General features: G+C 51.0%; 1 protein-coding gene and 1 non-coding gene across 2 annotated transcripts in view; one reads left to right on the top strand and one right to left on the bottom strand.

Moving 5' to 3' along the window:
* C2QH1orf35 (chromosome 2q C1orf35 homolog) overlaps positions 1-6351 on the bottom strand; it is a 458870-nt gene extending 452519 nt beyond the window's left edge. The window contains exon 1 of the mRNA XM_069647075.1: positions 6199-6351. The gene's annotated coding sequence lies outside the window, so the exon portion shown is untranslated. The remainder of the gene's footprint in view (positions 1-6198) is intronic.
* A 12181-nt stretch (positions 6352-18532) lies between these two features.
* On the top strand, positions 18533-18683 carry LOC138570684 (5.8S ribosomal RNA). The gene has a single exon (XR_011303720.1). It is a non-coding gene; the product is annotated as a 5.8S ribosomal RNA (ribosomal RNA).
* The last annotated feature ends 1255 nt before the right edge of the window (positions 18684-19938 follow it).

Below are 19938 nucleotides of genomic sequence, written 5' to 3'. Positions count from 1 at the left end.
CCCACTGGCTAGTAGTTTTTATGAAGGGCCAGTACCATTTGCACGATACTCGACCTTGCTGGAGAGGATGAGGATGTTACAAACGTATTGTCCATTTAATGCAAACACACACTGTTTGTGTTTGTAGTAAATGGCAAAAGCAAGTTTTACTGTGCATGCTTGGCAGCATTGCACCAAATATGATGTTTGATTAAGGCGACATGCACCATTTACAAAATTTAAAAAAAATTTAAAAAAACAAAACGTAAATATTTTGTCACCAGTCCCCTTGGGGCGAGTCTATAAACTAAGGTACTCACCCTACAGGTCTAGTGCGATTTTTAACAATTTGCAAGACCTGTCTAGGTTGCCTTCATCAAGCTAGATTGGATATGAAACTCTACCCAAACGATGGAGCATAAGCCATAAATTTAAAGGCGTCCCATCAAAAGGAAAGCTCAAAAGGTTACACCCACAAGATAAGAGTAAGAAAAATGCCATAGTGATCAAACACAAAGTGAACACAGTAGCTTTAACAGCAAGAGCAGAACTCAGGGATTTTAGCAAGCTTGTTCCAAAAAGGAGTGATCGAACAGGTGGGGGCCACTGAATGCTCGCCCAGATAGTGGTCACGAGAAGCAGACACACAGAAACAGAGTTTGTGCATCAACTTATGAAACTTGAATCATGGAGCCATCTGCAACAATGTTCTGCTACCTAACATTTCAGAACTGGTACCGTCTCTAAAATGTGCCACTGCATTCTCCAAATTGGGCATGAGAAGCACATACCACGAAATAAGACTGCACCCCAAATCCAAACATCTCACAGCCTTTACCACCCCGTTTGGGGTCTTCCAATACACACAGATGTTGTTTGCCTCTCTTTGGCAGCATCAGTATTGCCTAGGCAGATGATGATTACGTTGGAAGGCACAGCTGGAGTTGAGTACTTTCAAGATGACATACTAATTCATGGCCAAACGAAGGAAGACTTCAAAGAGACATTGGACAAAGCCCCTCAGTGCAAATGTGGTAATGTGGTCTTAATGCCTGAAAGTACAAGTGTTCTTTTCTACAAACAAAAAAGACTGGATTATCAGCTATACTATACAATTTCTTAGGAAGGAATACATCCCAAAGACAGCCTAGTAAAGAACATTTCAGGAGTACTAGCCGAGAAATGGCCGAGTACTATGTGAAGTTTGTCAAGAACTTCTCTGTCACAATTGCGGGCATGAAGGCGTTATTACAGAACGGTGCTAGATTTGAGTGGTCGGAAGACTGCAAAGGGGTAAATATCAAAGTGGCAATAGTGAATGCACCGTGCCTACAGCCTTTAAACTACAACCAATATTGGCTTTGGATGCCACTGCATGTGGGCTGGGAGCGGCTCTGAAGCAACAATAAAAGAAAATAGGACACAAAAAATAAAGAATAGCATTTGCCTACCAGAAACCGAGACTCAGACACTATCTGTCATCGTTGGAGAAATTTTAGTGTGTAAATGGGCAGCTACCCACTTTCAAACATACCAGTGGGGCCGACAATTTCAACTGCAGACTGACCCCAAGCCCCTGGTGAACATACTGGCACCTGAGGAACTTTCACGCCTCTCTGAGCTAAATTAGCTTCAAAGAGTTTAATTATTCAATTGAAAACATTACTGGGTGTCAAAACACCCAACTTGATTATTTTTCAAGTCTGCCCCTTGAAGCAAATAATGAAGAACCATCCACCACGGCTTGACATTCGTGACTTTGCCACCATCTTCTTGCAGGCTTAAGCTAAGCCGATTTCTCTCCGGGTTTCCGTCTTCCATAGGTGCTACGTATTGTGGGAGTTCCCCAAGCTACGGAAATGCTTGTTTCTCTCTTCTAGTTGCCTTCTCATGGACGGCTCATTAATCAACCTCCTTGTCCCAGTAGATTGCTAATTTTTATTTAAAGGGATATGCTCTTTCCGCCAACGATAATGACATCGACTAAATGTTTCTTCGTCCGAGTCCTGATATTCTATGTCTTCTGGTCCTTTTGAGCATCCCATGTAAGCTACAATATGTCCAGCGTTAGGGAGTTCCTCATGGGAACAAGAGTCCTTGTCCCCTAATGGTGCGTCTATCCCGGTGAGGTCCCACTTACCTATACTCCTAGTAAGGCTATTGCGCAGTGGGCTCACGTGCCTAGGGGTCCTACCCCTTGGGGAGAAGGGACAAATTCCGCTGCTTCATCACACATCAGTGAGGAGTGAATTGTTTACAATGCTAATACCCACTCAGTGGTGGCCTGTTGCCACTGGAACCAAAAGCTGCCTCTGCCACTGACATGCAGTTATTTTATTGGCTGTGCACAGTGCTGTCTTGTACATTTCGATGCCAAGTGTTGCAGCCTGATTTCTACTTTAGGAGAATGATACACAGTTTGATTAAAAAATCATAATGCCATCGTTCACATTGTGCGACTGCATGATCATCCTGAACACTGTGCATGCGTTGTGCCCAGGAGTCTGGAGTGGCTTGCGCTTCTGCAAGGAACTTGAGAGGGGCCCCCGTTAGGTAAGCAGTCCAAGTGGTGAAGACTACACATGAACTTATGTGCTTGGTATTAGGCAACCCACATTTTAATATAGGCCTGTACTACATCAGTTGGTAGTGTGACTGAGCCGCCAGGCCTATCTTAAGAGGGGTAATGTGGACGGTAGAGCTGTACAATTGAAAATCAGCAAGTACAAGTAGCCAAGTAACACACACAAAGTTATATATAAATAATTTAAAATATACACAAGGCTTAAATAAACATTCTTTAAAAAGCTTTATCTACTAATAACATTCAAAGTTAGGATTCAGTTTTTAAAAAGAAAAAAAAGTTGATAAAGACTTCTTTCTTATGCCAACACATGTTCCAGCACACAGAGTCACTTCAGTAAAGGTCAGTATTGCAGTTATTTCAGTTAACAAGTCATTTATTGACTAGTGAAAGGAAGGAACGGTTAGAATAAGATTTAGAACATACTTTCAACAGTTTGTAAAACAATTACAATCTCCTAAAGGGAGGCAGGTAAGTTTTTATCCCAGCAATAATAGTGTCCACAATTATAACCTATGAGGGAACAAGTATTGCCTAAGCCATTAGACTCAGGTGAGTGATTTAGGGAGCCGGAACAGCCAAATTCCATGGACAAAGTCAATAGTTCTGATGCACTTCTTCTTAGATAAAGTCTAGACAAAGTTAGTAAGTTCAACAGAAATCACAGTAAGTCAAGTGAGCTACTTTGTAGGAGCACAAGTTGTTAAGTCAGTGCAGGCGAGTGGAGATCAACTCCAAAAACGACTTACAAGATAGGAAGCATATCTTTAGGCAAAAAAGGTGAAAATCTCAAGCCCCAAAGTACCTGTGAAAAAAAAGAAAAATGTGCTAGCTTGATTTCTTCTGGCTACAGCTTGGCAGACCCTTGTTACTGGACCTTGGTCGTGGTGATGAAAGGGATGACATCTGGCGGGCTACTGCGGCAGTACTCGGGAGAGGGACTCCCAGCAATGGATTTCCTTCGTTTCAGCAGCACTTCAGTGTTTTGGCGCCTTTTTCTCTGCGTCGATTAAGAACGAACACTCTGAATGAAGAAGTGTAGTATCGGGGATGGTAAGAAGACATCTGGATTCAGGTAAGGCACAGGAGACCAGTATATATAAAAGGAGTGAGTTTATTTATAAGTTACAGAGTTACAGGGCTAGTTATATAGAAAGGGGCAGGGAGCTAAACAGATGACATCCTTTCAGTAAGGTTCTCCCATCCTGTGTTCCCAACTGTAGTTCCTGGAACCCTCAGGTCCCATCACATTCCATATGACATAGCTGTATTCTACTAGCAGCACTGTGTGCACCCAGTGCAAATAGATAGGTCCAATTCTACAAGAAGCTTGCTCCCTCGATCCTGGACTCTGGTGAGGGGAATCAGGATTTCCTGCTCCTATAGGGTCCTCTGGATACCCACGAAGATTTGGACCGATTCTGATTTCGCAAGACGATGCACTTTTCAATGGTCACAGGACCCCAGGCATTGGGCTTCTGCAGCTCTGGAGAGGCAGAGCAAGTCGGGAGTTGCGCCAAATAAAAGCTTGTCTTGAGGCTAGTTGGTCCCACCAGCCCAAGAGAGGAAGTCGTCCTGTACGGGTCTTCCCAGTCGAACGGGGTCAGTACAGCTGCAGGACTTCACCGGGCACTTGGCGGTCCTGGGGGGTGCGCTGGAGTCTCGTCTTCTTCTTCGGATGTTCCTCTCCAAAAATTCACAGCCTGGGCTGTCAATCAGACATCAGGGTCCGGCCAATCAGGACTGGTTTCACTCAGGCACACCTTGAGATAAAGGACAGGGAAGTTTCGGGGCCCTCCCTCTCTTCCTGCCTTTCCAAAGGGAAACACAAACAAAAGGTCTCAAACTGGTTTCAACTGATAGAGTAAAAGCCAAGCAGGAACTAAAACAGAAAATGGCAAAAAAAGAAGAGACGCCATTTTGGAAAATATGGTCAGCCATGGGTGCTGTACTGCAGCTGAGGGTTTAGCCTGCAATAGAAATGCACACTGGTAGTAAAAGTAAACGACTGCCACCAGCCATTTAAAGTAAGTTAGTGTAACAACATTTTTTACATGAGAAGTGGGAGAGGGAATTACGAAGCAACCCTGCAGCTCTCCACATAGGGTGGTGCGTGCTGGTCCCACAAAGAGAAAGGTAAGCAAGACAGATCTCACTATTCTAGTTAACCCAAGAAAATGTAATTAAACACTAAGAGAAGTCCAAGGAACTCTTAGTGGCACTGCATGTGTCCCTATACAAAAAGCACATGCCTATGGAGTTTGTCAGACTCCATAAAACAGTAAAACACAGACATTACAGTCAGGAAAAATACATGCGGGAGTGACAAAGGTCCCACTCACTCAGGAGGGAAACAAAAAATCACAAGCCCTAAGTCCAGCAAAAGAGCTTGGGGTCTCTAAGGTTGAAGGGAATTAGCACAGAAATGAAAATTCTCCCCAACAGCCTCCCCTCAGCAGAGTTCGGGAAGGGGGTGCACTATTTTGAGATAGGCCACTGCTATATAAGGACTAGAAAATATCAGTGGTTTACTTTCCCCGAATCCCCTTCCCTCCCTAAAGGTGGAGAGATGTGGTGGTGGTAATGATGATGGTGCAAGCTTAGAGAGCGCGGCAAGCATCACACGGGGAACAAGTTGGTGAAGCCGAGAGAGCGCCAGAAAGGGATTCTCCTGCACACTGGGAAGCAAGGAGATCACAAGGAAATAGAGTGAAGGAAGAAATACAATTACCACATTTGCCTAGGCCACCCTGATATTTGCTTGATAAACAAATGATTAATACTCATCTGTGTCGATTGAAGATGGGTCCAATCAAATGAGACTCAACCACCACAGCCCTATTAATGAAACTCCTCTGTCCTAGTTTTCCAAATAATGATGGAAGATTTTGCAATGAGCAGAAGTTGCCTTAAGTGTGGGTGTGTACGAGAAATGCATTAATTGTACTACTGAGATATATATTTTAATGAATTGTTACAGAGGCAGTTGTTCTAGTCTAGCGCCGAGTGGTACTTCTTAAATAATGCTCAAGTGCCAACATTCAAGGTTTGGCAAAAACACCCAGGTTCCTGCCCTTTTTCCCCTATAAAGGTCTATTCAAACCAACAGATTTAAAAAAAAGATAAAGTTAGACTTGCGTTCCATTTCACAGTCGCGGTACACCTTTTGAAAAGGTAGAGCGATCTGATGGATTGATAGTCAATGAATAGAGGTTTTAACGTCATGTTGTTATACACCTACATTTATTTGTTGCATCTTAAAACACTCAACCTAATGGTATTGTAGGGTCAGCACGCCTAGACACGATTAGCCCCGATTTAGCGGAGTGGACTCACAGATTTAATAAAAACTAAGCAGTTTCTTGCTGCCATCCGCCAATACGTTAATCGGCCTCAGTGCGCTTTAACGGCCAATTCGGTTTGCAACAACATATTCACATCAGCGGACACTGGTTACAATTTAAACAGACAGAACTATAGCAATGTGCATATTTCCGATCTAATCCCACACAGCTGTATCTGAAAGATGCCAACCATATTTCAAATACACCAGCAACTATAACGTTGAGCTTTAAGATCCGCCCCGTGCGCAGCGGCCGCTCACATGACACGACCTCGTTCACAAACGCTCCCACCTGCTGCTCCGGGTCTATTGGAGGCACTGTACAAGCGTGTCCCACCATACGCCTCAAACTGCCCCTCTCCAATGAGGCCTCAGTGGAAGCGACCAAAACTGCCGGTGTGCCACCTAATTCCCTCCGTCTTCTGTGAATATATAACAGGAAGTTGGGAGACTGAAACAATCGGCTGTGTGGCGTTCGTTTCGGTCTCCTTACCCGGAAACACTAACAAGCCGTAGTAATACAAGCACAATCAGATAGCAAGCATTAACCCTGGGCTAGTTCGCGTCCGAGAAATGGACCATAGCAACCGCCCGCCTACTCTCCTAATTGTGAATTTTGGAGCAATTTTAGTGAGTGGGAAGGTTCTGGCTGCCGGGGCAAAAGCAACGGGAATCTGTGTTCTCTTGGCTGGCTGAGAATACAATTTGCATTTTCCTCGGGATACCAGGAACGTTCCTGCAAGACAACAGGATTGAGACTATGGAGCGGAAAATTATTTTTACTTTAAAGATCATGTTCACATAGCTCTCAGCTTTTGGCGGGTGTCACCCGCCTTGTAAAGGGCTGACTCACCCGCCAAGCCTCCTGCACTCCCATTCATTCCAATGGGCGTCTCACCCGCCAAAAACAAAATCGGGTGATTTCACCCGCCTTTGCAACACAAATGGTTGAGAGCTATGTGTTCAGCTATTCAAGCTGAAAGGTGTGGAGGGCTAATAAAAGGAACAGGGACAGTGGATGGTGGTGTTTAACTGATCAAAGGGGGCTAATACAGTAATTTAATGTTTGATGGTGTGTTGAGGATGGGTGGTTTTAGAGGGGCTCGGCTGGGGGTATCTCCGTGTGGTTCGAGAAACACATATGGGCTTCTTGGTGTGGGTCTGCAACGGGGACGGGGCATCTTGCTATGTGGAGGGAGGATGGGGCATTATGGTATTGGTCTAGAGCCAGTGCTTTAAGTGGGCCGGGGCCTGCAAGTCTCCAAAAAGTGAGGCTGAGCTGGGGCCCTCTGGTCACAACACTTGACAGCGGGTTATTGTCCCGCCAGAGCCGCAACGGGAGATGAGCCTGCCGTCATCAAGGCAGGCAGCTGTGATTGACAGAAGTGCAGGGCAGTCACGGCTTCGCTCAAACAAGTTTGCGCAAAGCTGGGGCTGGCTGGCACTTTTGTTAGTCACAGCTCAGCGTCCCCGTAGTGCCATTTACAGCATATGGCAGAGAGTAACAGGCACAGTAGGAATGGAGACAAAAGGGTGTCGATGTTTGACCCCTTAACCCCATGACGGAACTCCAGGGGAAGCAGGACAACCAGGTGGCAGCAGCGCTCGGCAGGAGAGGGACACAACACAGGGGTGTGGGGGGCAGTGACAGAGGCAGATGTCAGAATAAGTACAGTCGGGAGGGACAGGTGAGGGGAGGCGGGAGGCCTTATGAGGGGACAGAAGAGGAGGAGGAAGGAAGGAATTAATTAATTAATTTTAGGGGCCATTATTGTTAACTTTAGAGTTAGTTGTAACTGTGGGAACGTAATGGCTCACTCAGTTTCCCCCCAACACCACACAACAACTGGAGATTTCCTACCTTGTTTTCAATAGTGAGATGAGGCTATCAGGAGTTCACCTGTTACACCCTCCCTTCGCCTCTAACTCGGCAAAATAAGGATGCGGCAGGGAAACCCTTTGTAAAGGGGAAAAAACCCTGTGCCGCTTGAGAGCGTTGAGTTAATGGGATTTGACAAGACTTCTGCTGCAGCCTCGAGGTGGAAATGTTTCAGCGTGCGGGTTTCTCCCGGAGGTTCTCCGATAGTTCGCCGATTGCTATGCCGATTCTCGGAGGTGGGTTTGTTGAGAGGTTCGGGACCGGCGGGAACTTTGGGAGAGGAAGAAAACAAGGTCAGTGATGTTTTTAGAGAAGACAGGTTGTAGGAATATGTAAGGGATTTGGCTCCACCTACCCACTCTGAGTACGAAGGGGGATGTGAATGGAGATTCCCAGGATGAATGATGGGAGATGTAGTCCGGAGATTCCTAATGAATAGACACGAGGGGGAAACAATGAGAGGTAAGTATAGAACGAGGCTTCCTGTGTGATGAAATGTGAATCGAAGGGAGGTAACCTACGGACTGTGAGCAGGTCTGAAGGCGACTTCACCGGTAACAAGCTCTTGAACGCTATGAAGTGACAGTGATTGGTCGCGGTCAGCCTGGGAAAGAGAAAAGAGGATAGACAAGCAGGTTTCAATAAAGGGAGGAGGTGGAAGGTTGGAACCAATTTGGAAACGAAATTCCAGTATTTCTCCTAAGCGAAGACTTACGGAGCGTGACCACTAACAGCAGTAGCAACGCGCTGAGTCTTCCATTCCGGCGGTTTAAGTAACGTGATCAAATCACCGGGCGGAGTTTCCTCAATGGATGGAATGGGTTCTAGACCGTCCATTCGATTCCGCGACGCCATCTTGGGAGTGACGGCGTGAATAGATGGCATGAAGCGCCACCGGCGCAGAAAAGACCACCGTTGGGAACGGTTCGTAACAATTATAGCATTTGCAAGAACAGAGCTGAGAACGGACGCATAGAGCAACTTTGACCTATCAGTGGAACCCAAACACACACACCGCCTCTGCCCCGCTCCCCCCCTCTCTTCCTCACACGGTCATAACCGTCTCTTATTAACTTCACTCCAGAGGACACCCCAGTGCATTTAAAGATGGAACCATTTGTAAACTTTTATGTTTGCTTGTTGGGGATGGGGGGATATGAGAGCCCCCGATAGTGTGCTTTTCGTAGCCAACATCTTCCACCTGTCACCTTACCCCTGTCACAGGTGGAAGATGTTGGCTACGAAAAGCACACTACCGGGGAAAAAGCGCATTACCCTGTCGGCAGCACACCCATGTTCGGGCGCTGGGCTCTGCAACCATGCCCTGGCCCCATTGGGCAATGGCAGTGGTATACAACTTTTTTTATGTCGATTTCCCCCTGAGAAAAAAGTTGTTGTAGGCCCCCCTCCCCGAATGCAAGGACTACTTGTATTTTATATTGAAAGCAGTCATTTTTCTCTCTTTTTAAAAAGCCTCACCCTGAACAGTGCAATTAAATGATTTGCCCAGGAACACACGTTTTGGTTGTACCAACAGTGTTGCAGTATGCGCTTAGTTGTTTAGACGAGACCACCTCTGTTCATTTTTACATTATTTATTTTATTTATTTGCATTTTTAAAGCGCTCACACAGCCCGTGGGCATTGAGGCGCTGTTACAGCAATTGCTTGTTTTAGTTGCGTAGTTGTTTATCTTAGTTGCTTATTTATGTCATTCGCGGCCGTGATTGGTGGATACTTCCGCATTGGCGAGTGCGGTACAGGGTTAGAGAGTAGTTGTCCTTCCTCTTTTTTTGTTTTGTAGGGTGTTGCTCTAGTTGTTCCGGCCGCGGCGCTTGCCGGGAGTACTTATTCCTCTGCCCCCCGGCGAGCTTCGCATTGCAACCCCTTCGGATTGGTTTCCGTCTCCCGGGTCTTACCCTAGTGTGTTTCTGTCTCTCCGCTCTACAAGCATTTATTTCCTATATTTCCTTCGGCTTCGCTTCCTTTCGCAAAGTATTCAGTTCACGCAGTCCCGCTGCAGCTCTCCTTTCCTGTTCCTCTTTTTCGGCGGCAGGTCTCCGCCTCCCGAGAGACGGCGCCCGCTCTCCCTTTCTCCCCTTCTTACCTTATCTCTCTTTTTTCTTCGTTCCTTCTTTCTGTGACCGGTACTCCGGATCCTTCCATTCTCCGCTCCTGCGTACCGGAGCTGGTGTCACGTTTTCTCCGGTCCTGGACTGCAACCACGCCTACCTGCCAGGTGCCTTCCTCCTTCCTGAAGAATTATCCTCCACCATCTACACCATTGCATTGGAATCTTCTACGGAGTGAAGAAGGGCCCATCCTCGTGCCACATAAGGGGTTTTTCTGCCTGGAAGGCTTTTTCCCTTATTTCCGGCTTGCCCCCGGAAAAGGAGCCACTGGTCTGCTGTCTCACAAGCATTCACTGTGGCTTCCTTCAGTGGCAGGCAGATACAACTGAAAAAGGAGAAAGACTACCTAACAAGACGGCACCTACAATCTGAGGACATTGATTCCAGCAGCTCGGGTGAGGAGAGTGTTGAAGAAAGGGGAAGAGAGGTATCTAAGGGATTGGAACAGTGACAATCGGGACAATTTATAACGCGCTACAATACCCAGAGGTTTCTAAGCACTGACCCGGCGATCGAACCTGTGTTGCTTCGGGTCATCTTGCTTCCAAGGCGAGCACGTTGCAGCTGACCTATCCTCCCGGCACATGCTCTTCTTTAGGCCACGTCTTCAGAATTTAGGCCATGCCCATCAGGCAAGCCAAGCCCCCAAATGAGGCCCCCCCCTCAATTTCTTACCCCACTTAAAGCACTGTCTAGAGCAGCGGTCTTCAAACTTTGGGGCGCGACCTCCAAGTGCATCCCGGGAGGAGGCGGGGGAGGCGCGAGAGCCCAGCATGAAATGTAAAAATAAAAAAATCTTTATTTTTTTTAGATTGGAGGAAATGGGCTGGGGCAGCTCACATGGTCGGACAGGACCATAAAACTGTCTCAGGCACCAATAAAAAAGCGGCCCGCAATTGCAAATGGATATTAATTCCTTTAGTCACAGGCTGTTTGACTAGTACCCAAGAGGGTGTTTTTTGTCAAAATGTAAGCAAAGTGTGATATTTAAAGAATATTTATTCAGTAACAATGGTCAAAACTATTAGCTGCATAGTGAAGTAACTCATCAAACTGGGCCACATTGGCCAGAAAAGTGGCCCATTTTGACTATCCTACACTAGCATTTTGCATTTTTGGTACGGACATTGCCCTATTGCATTATAGGCCAGTCCAAGCCTGGCAGCTTATCCATAATGGGTAAGGGGGCGTCCATCCAGTGGCCCCCTCACCCATTATGGAGGAGTCAGCCCAGTGAAACACTGAGCACTCCCTCAGCTGCTTTTTCCAGCCGAGGGAGTGCTCCATTGCTGGCTGAACTGTTCCTCAGCCGCACATTCTCACTGAACCATGCAAGGCTGTGGGCGTTTTGCTTCGCTAGCTTTGCAGAGCTCATTGGACATGCTGGCTGGGGCACTGAATGTATGTATGTGCGAGGGGGAGCTCCTGTGCCTCCGCGCACATACGGAGAGAGCAACCTGGAGCATTTCAGCATGCATCCCCAGGCCCCTGCAGGAGGTATGTTTATGTTTATTTATTTTTTACTTAAATATGTGTATGGATGTGTCTATGCTTGTATTATGAGTGAGTGTATGATGATAGGTTCTTGTATGAATGATATAGTGATTGCTGTGTGTGTTTTGCTCCGTTGAGCTTATTTTAGCGAGTGCGTGGTGGGTGGGATTGTACAACTGCCTTTGTTACACAATCCCCCTCCCCACCTGCTAAAATCAGCTCTCCTTCTGAGGTGATGTGGAGCCCAGGGGACAGGGATGTTATTTTTTTGATGATTTTTTTTTTTTTTTACTGGATATCTATCATCAATGTCCAGTCAAAAATACTATGCTTTCCACCTTGGCCCCTCAGTGCCAATTGCAAACTGTTTGGCTTTTCACCCATTTTACTATGCTGTAAAATGCAACATTTTAACCCATTATCTAAAAAGAAATCACGGTGGGACAACCCCCCGAACCACCCTTGATTGGTTTGGGCTCCCTCACTGCGCTCGGTCGCTATGGCATTTGTGGCAAATATTTATTACTCTCCACTTAAAAAATTCACCAGCTCCCACTGGCCCTCGAACTGTATTGGGAACGGGGTGGGGGAGTCCAGGGACTGTGGTGGGAGCAGGATGGGTGTGAACGCTGGAATAGTGGGGGGAGCAGGTTTGGGAGACCCCAGGGTGTGTGATGGGGTGGGGAGAGCCCAGGACTGGGTAGGAGTGGGATGAGGGAGCCCAACAACTGTGATGGGAGCAGGTGGGGGAGCCCAGGGACTATACTGGGAGTAGGGTGCAGTGACGGTGCGCAATTGTTCATAGCCATTTGTATATACAGTCCATTTGGCATTTTTGGTGGGGGGTGCCTACCCAAATTCTGCTCAGGGGGGCCCAGGCCAAAAAGTTGGAAGACCACTGGTCTAGAGGGAGGGATGGGGCACATTGGTATGGGTCTGGAGGGATAGGGACACAGTGGTCTGGAGGCAGGGATGGGGTACATTGGTGTGGGTCTGGGGGAGGGATGGGGCAAATGGGTGTGGTTCTGGAGGGTGGTATGGGGGCATCTTGGAGGGGTCTGCAATGGATAGATGGGGGCACATTGGTGTTGGTCTGAAACAGGTATGGGGCATCTGTTGGCCTGGAGGGAGGCAGGGGTCATTTAGGTGTGGGTTGGGAAGGTTGAATGGGGCATCTTGGGGTGGCTCTGGAGGGAGGGGATGGTGGCACATTGCTGTGGGTTTGATGGGAGGGATGGGACATTGGTCTGTTTCTGGGGAGTGATGATGGCACATAGTGGGTCTGGGGGAGGGATGGCTCATCGAGGCATGGGTCTGGAGTGCGGGATGGGGGCATCTTGTGTGGATGGAGGGATGGTGGCATCTTGGAGGGGGTGTGCAATGGACAGGGGCACATTGGTGTCGGTCTGGATCAGGTATGGGGCATCTGTTGGTTTGGGGGGTGGGGCATCCAGTTGTGGGTGGGATGGGGACATCAGTGTGCATCTGGAGAGTGGGATGGAGGCATCTTGGTGTGGCTCTGGACGGAGTTGATGGAGGCACATTGTTGTCGGTTTAATGGGAGGGATGGGGCACATTGGTGTGGGTTTGATGGGAGGGATGGGGCACATTGGTGTGGGTCTGCGGGGAGGAATGGGGCATCCTGGTGTGGGTTGCATGGGACAACAGTGTGGGTCTGGAGGGAGGGGATGGGACACATTGGTGTGGGTTTGATGGGAGGGACTGGCACATTGGTCTGTGGAGGGATGGGGCACATTGGTGGGGGAGGGATGGGGCATAGGTGTGGGTCTGGAGGGAGGGATGGTGGCATCTTGCTGGGGTCGGAAATGGATAGGGGCACATTGGTGTCGGTCTGAAACAGGTATGGGGCATCTGTTGGTCTGGAGGGTGGCATGGGTCATCTAGGTGTAGGGTGGGATGGGGCATCTTGGTGGGGCATCTTGGTGTGGCTCCAGAGGGAGGGGATGGACGCACATTGGTGTGGGTTTGATGGGAGGGATGGGGACATTGGTTGGGGGGAGGGGATTGTGGGTCTGGGAGGTGGCATTGGTTCATCTAAGGTGTGGGTCTGGAGGGCAGGATGGGGGCAACTTGCTGTGCAGATGGAGGGATAGTGGCATCTTGGTGGGGTCAGCAATGGATGGTGGCACATTGGTGTCAGTTTGGAACAGGCATGGGGCATATGTTAGTCTGAGGGTGGGATGGGGAATCCTGGTGTGGGTGGAATGGGGACATCTTGGTGTGGCTCTAAAGAGAGTGGATGGAGGCACGTTGGTTTTATGGGAGGGATGGGGCACATTGATGTGGGTTTGATGGGAGGGGCTGGGCATATTGGTGTGGGTCTGCTGGGAGGGATGGGGCATCCTGGTTTGGGTGTGATGGGGACATCGGTGTGGGTCTGGGAGGAGGGGTGGTTAATCCAGCTATGGGTCTGGAGGGCAGGATGGGGGCATCTTGCTGTGTGGATGGAGGGATGGTGGCATCTTGGTGGGTTCTGCAAATGGAGGGATGGTGGCATCTTGGTGGGTTCTGCAATGGATGGTGGCACATTGGTGTCAGTTTGGAAAAGGTATGTGGCATCTGTTGTTCTGGAGGGTGCGATGGGGCATCCTGCTGTGGGTGGGACATGGGTGTGCATCTGGAGGGTGCGATGGGGGCCTCTTGGTGTGGCTCTGACGGGAGTGGATACAGGCACATCGTTGTCGGTTTGATGGGAGGGATGGGGCACATTGATGTGGGTTCAATGGCAGGGACGGGGCACATTGGTGTCGGTGTGCGGGGAGGGATGGGGCATCCTGGTTTGAGTTGGATGGGGATATCTGTGTGCATCTGGAGGGCGGCGGGATGGGGGCATCTGGCTGTGTGGATGGGGGCACATTGGTGTGTGTCCGGAACAAGTATGTGGCATCTGTTGGTCTGGAGAGTGGGATGGGGCATCCTGTTGTGGGTGGGATAGGGACATCTGTGTGCATCTGGAGGGTGGGATGGGGCATCTTGCTGTGTGGATGGAGGGATGGTGGCATCTTTGTGGAGTCTGCAGTGGATGGGGGCACATTGGTGTGGGTCTGAAATAGGTATGTGGCATCTGTTGGTCTGGAGAGTGGGATGGGGACATCTATGTGCATCTAGAGGGTGGGATGGGGCATCTTGGTGTGGCTCTGGCGGGAGTGGATGGAGGCACATTGATGTCGGTTTGATTTGAGGGGTGGGGCACATTGGTGTGGGGGAGGGATGGGGCATGTTGTGGGTCTAGGGAGGGGGCACATTGGTGTGGGTCTGCAGAAAGGGATGGGGCATCCTGGTGTGGGTTGGATGGAGACATCAGTGTAGGTCTGGCTGGAGGGGATGGGGCACATTGGTGTGGGTTTGATGAGAACTACGGGCACATTGGTCGATGGAGGCACATTGTGGATCTGGGGAGGGACGGGGCACATTGGTGTGGGTCTGCAGGGAGGGATGGGGCATCCTGGTTTGGGTGGATGGGGACATCGGTGTGGGTCTGGAGAGAGGGGATGGGGCACATTTGTGTCTGTTTGATGGGAGGGATGGGCACATTGGTGTGGGGGGCGATGGGGGCACATTAGTGTGGGTATGGGGAGGTACGGGGCACATTGGTGTGCTGCAGGGAGTGATGGGGCATCCTGGTTTGGATGGGGACATCGGTGTGGGTCTGAAAGGAGGGGATGAGGGCACATTAGTGTGGGTTTGAGAGGGACAGGCACATTGGTCTGGGGAGGGATGGGGGCACATTGCTGTGGGTCGGGGGAGGGATGGGGCATATTGGTGTGGGTCTGGAGGGGGGATGATGGCTTCTTGGTGTCTGCATTGGATGGGGGCGCATTGGTGTCGATCTCAAACAGGTATGGTGCATCTGTTGGTCTGGAGACTGACATGAGTCATCTAGGTGTGGGCTGGGAGGGTGGGATGGGGCATCTTGGTGTGTGTCTGGAGGGAGGAGATGGGGCACATTGGTGTGGGTTTGATGGGAGGGATGGGTGTCTGTGTCTGGGGGAGGGATAGTTCATCTAGGTGTGGGTCTGGAGGGCACAATGCGGGCATCTTGCTGTGTTAATGAAGGGATGGTGGCATCTTGGTGTGGGTCTGCAGAAAGGGATGGGGCATCCTGGTGTGGGTTGGATGGAGACATCAGTGTAGGTCTGGCTGGAGGGGATGGGGCACATTGGTGTGGGTTTGATGAGAACTACGGGCACATTGGTCGATGGAGGCACATTGTGGATCTGGGGAGGGACGGGGCACATTGGTGTGGGTCTGCAGGGAGGGATGGGGCATCCTGGTTTGGGTGGATGGGGACATCGGTGTGGGTCTGGAGAGAGGGGATGGGGCACATTTGTGTCTGTTTGATGGGAGGGATGGGCACATTGGTGTGGGGGGCGATGGGGGCACATTAGTGTGGGTATGGGGAGGTACGGGGCACATTGGTGTGCTGCAGGGAGTGATGGGGCATCCTGGTTTGGATGGGGACATCGGTGTGGGTCTGAAAGGAGGGGATGAGGGCACATTAGTGTGGGTTTGAGAGGGACAGGCACATTGGTCTGGGGAGGGATGGGGGCACATTGCTGTGGGTCGGGGGAGGGATGGGGCATATTGGTGTGGGTCTGGAGGGGGGATGATGGCTTCTTGGTGTCTGCATTGGATGGGGGCGCATTGGTGTCGATCTCAAACAGGTATGGTGCATCTGTTGGTCTGGAGACTGACATGAGTCATCTGGGTGTGGGCTGGGAGGGTGGGATGGGGCATCTTGGTGTGTGTCTGGAGGGAGGAGATGGGGCACATTGGTGTGGGTTTGATGGGAGGGATGGGTGTCTGTGTCTGGGGGAGGGATAGTTCATCTAGGTGTGGGTCTGGAGGGCACAATGCGGGCATCTTGCTGTGTTAATGAAGGGATGGTGGCATCTTGGTGGGGTTTGCAATGGATGGGGCAAATTGGTGTCGTCTGGAACAGGTATGGGCCATCTTTTGGTCTGGAGGGTGGGATGGGGCATCCTGGTGTGTGTGGGATTGGGGCATCTTGGTGTGGCTCTGGAGGGAGTGGATGGAGGCACATTGGTGTTGGTTTGATGGGAGGGATGGGGCACATGGGTTTGGGCATCCTGGTTTGGGTGGGATGGGGACATTGGTGTGGGTCTGGAGGGAGGGCATGGGAGCACATTGGTGTGGGTTTGATGGGATGAATGGGGGTCTGTGTCTGGGGAGGGATGGTACATCTAGGTGTGGGTCTGGAGGGAGGGATGGGGGCTCATTGGTCAGGGGAGGAATGGGGGCATATTGCTGTGTGGAGCATGGGGCATTATGGTATGGGTCTTGAGGAAGGGATTGGGCACCTAGTCCGGATCCGAGGGGGGCATTGTTGATCTGGAATGGAGGGACAGGGCATTTAATGTGGGCATGTCGGGGAATGATGGAACATGTGGGTCTGAGTGAGGGCTGGAGCACTAGTGGGAAGGAAGGGGCATCTGGGTGTGAATGGAGGGATGGGGTATGTATGTCTGGAGAGAAGGATGTTGGTCTATGTGAGGGGTGGGAGCATGTGTGTGTCGAAGGAATGGGGGTAATCCTGGTGTGGGTATAGAGAGAGGGCAGATGGTGCCATCTGAGTGCGAGTCTGGAGGTAGAGGTGAAGCATATGGGTGTGGCTCTGGAGACACGGGTGAAGCATCTTGGTGTAGTTATCGAGAGACGGATGTTGGTGTCTTTTGGTGGGTTCGGAGAAAGGAATGGTGGCATGTGAGTCCAGAGGGAGGTGGCATTTGAATCTGGAACGCGTATTTGGAAGGAGAAATGGGGCACTTGAGTGTGAATTGGGACATGTAGGGCTGGGGAATCTGCTTGTGAGTGTGGGCATGAAGGATCCGATCATTAACAGCAGAGCAGCTGGTGGACCGACCGCGATTACGTCCCAGACGCACACACCCACAGCCTGGGCCCCCCCTCGCGCTACAGTCCGGCCAGCAGATGGACAGGGACTCCTGGCAGGGTTGGGTTAATCTGCTGGGGATGCGCTAACCAGGCTCTCTGGGATTTCCTTGTTATTTGATCGCTCGATTACGAGTAATATATTTGACACGGCCATTACGGCAGGGATTGTGATCTGCATACGATGTTCTAGTGAGTCTTACATCGCCATCCATTCTTTTGTGGGATTACCCCACTACGATTTATCAACATATTTGCCTCGCGTACGCCTTGAGAACGACCAGCGTGTCGAAACACGTGTCGGCTGTTTCTGCTACAATTAAAAGCATCAACTATATTATCTGTGTGCCTTATTGCTGCAGTGTCTAGCGCGTCTCCACCTCACCCTCTCTTTTACCAGTTTCCATTTCCAGCCAGGGTGGTCTGGCTGCATGGGTGGTAATGCTGCTGACACTTCACAACTTTTGATAGAATTTCTACTTCAATCAGTTATTACTAGCGCACAGACTTTACTTGCGAACCCACAGCCTTTCTTCAAATGTCCCCAACCATGCCTCAGAGAGGGAGTCCTGCGCGGCCCCCTCTCTCCTCACCGTGCCGGCGCTCCACCAGCTGGGGGCGTGCACTCTTCTCTATGACCCCCGGGCAGGCATTGGTGGGTGCACCCCAGTCGGCAGAGATGTCCTGGATGGGGGCAGCCGGGAGCCGACAGGCAGACGGGGGCCCGGCAAGCCGGGCGCAAGCCCTGAGCCATGGCGGAGCAGGCTTACTTGACAGGCGGGCGACAAGGTGACCTTCCCTCTTGCTCATGTTCCTGGTGCTCGGCCCCGTGCAGCAGGGCTGGGGTTTGAAGGCTACAGCAATCCCACCAGACCCCCCTGCCTGTCCTGTCTCTGGCCCGCCTCTGTGGCCCCCCCACCTGAAAGGGGAGCAGAGGGGTTTGGGGAAGGATGAGTGGGGTGGGCCGGCGGCAGAGCGGCCTGCCTCCATCCCAGTGGGAAGCGTCATGCTGCTGAAGGCAGAGGGCAGGCTTCCTGGGCTGAGCACCGGGATTTTTTTTTGTTTGTTTTAAAACCGCAATGGTCTCGTCCAACTCCCAAGTGGAGGAGCTAGCTGAGCTGTCTCGCCACAGGCGGTGCTGCAATGGCAGGGTCAGGGTGATGATTGGAAAAAAAAAAAGTTGGCTGTGACTCTTGGCAGTGGATCACTCTGCTCGTCCATCGATGAAGAACGCAGCTAGTTGCGAGAACTAGTGTGAATTGCAGGACAAATTGATCGACACTTTGAACGCACCTTGCGGCCCGGGCTTTCTCCCGGAGATACACCTGTCTGAGGGTCGCTTGAACATCAATCGCTCCGAGGTTCCCTCCCAGGGGCGCAGCTGGGGCTGTTGCAGGGACCCCTTTCCCTTTGTGCCCCTAAGGTCAGACCTCCGATAAACCGTCGCAGGATCCCTGGTCCTGGCGCGCAGGCTCATTGCCGGTGCATCCCAGCCTCCTCCGTTTCCCCCCATTGTGTGGGTTTCTTAAAAAAGACTGGCGCACCTTCACCTTACCTCGGGGCACTTGTCTCTGCCATGTGTGGCTGTCTGTGTCCCACGGCTGCTGGCGCGGCATCGCCCTGGAGCACGGGCCTCGCAACCACGTGGGGTTTGGCCGCAGATCGGGACAGCACAGACTCTGCTGCGCCGGAGGCACGGGGTAGGGGCAATCGTCATCCCCCCTACCTCCTGTATAGCCCCGAGGCTGCCCGGCTGCCCTGAGCTTTCTGCTCCCCGACTACGGCCTCATCAGAAGTGGCAACCTGCTGAATTTCAGCATATTACTAAGCGGAGGAAAAGAAACTAACCAGGATTCCCTCAGTGCCGGCAAGTGAAGAGGGAAGAGCCCAGCGGGACTGCCGCCTGGTGACACCCGGCCCCCGCAGGGTACATTTCTTCTGTGGCAGTGCACTGCGACCGACTCCGGGTCAGCTGGAAAGGGCGCAGGTGGCTCTCCGCTCTGGCCGAGATTGTTACAGCCCCCTATCAGCAGTTTTGCTGTGTTCGCGGGGCCGAAGGAGATTGACTGCTGCCGTGCCTTTCTCTGGCAACCGTGCTGGCCCCCATTGGGGGTGTCGCTGGGGTGACAAAGGGAGACAGAGCTGGCGATTCGACTGTGGTGGACTGCCCTCAGTGAGCCCCGACCACGTCGCGCCGCTGAGTGGGAAGGCCCACAAAGGGCACCAGGGGTCTGAAGTGATGTCGGCTACCCACCCGACCCGTTTTGAAACACTGACCTAGGAGTCTAACACGTGCACGAGTCAGAGGGCCGAACAAAACCCTGTGGCGCAATGAGAGTGAAGGCCGACGTGAGCGGCTGGGGTGGGATCCTATCGCGGTGGGCTCACCACCGGCCTGTCTCGCCCGCTCTGTCAGGGAGGTGGAGCATGAGCGTGTGAGATAGGACCTGAACTATGGTGAGCTAGGCCTGGGAAGGGCAAAGCCAGAGCAAACTCTTGTGGAGGTCCATAGCGGTCCTGATGTGCAATTCGATCGTACTACATCGGTATAGGGGCGAAAGACTAATGGAACCATCTAGTAGCTGGTTCCCTGC

Source organism: Ambystoma mexicanum, chromosome 2q, assembly GCF_040938575.1.
Source record: "Ambystoma mexicanum isolate Mex_15411 chromosome 2q, UKY_AmexF1_1, whole genome shotgun sequence".
NCBI lineage: Eukaryota > Metazoa > Chordata > Amphibia > Caudata > Ambystomatidae > Ambystoma > Ambystoma mexicanum.
The sequence above is the reverse complement of the archived record's forward strand: the minus strand, read 5'-3'. Positions and strand labels throughout refer to the sequence as shown.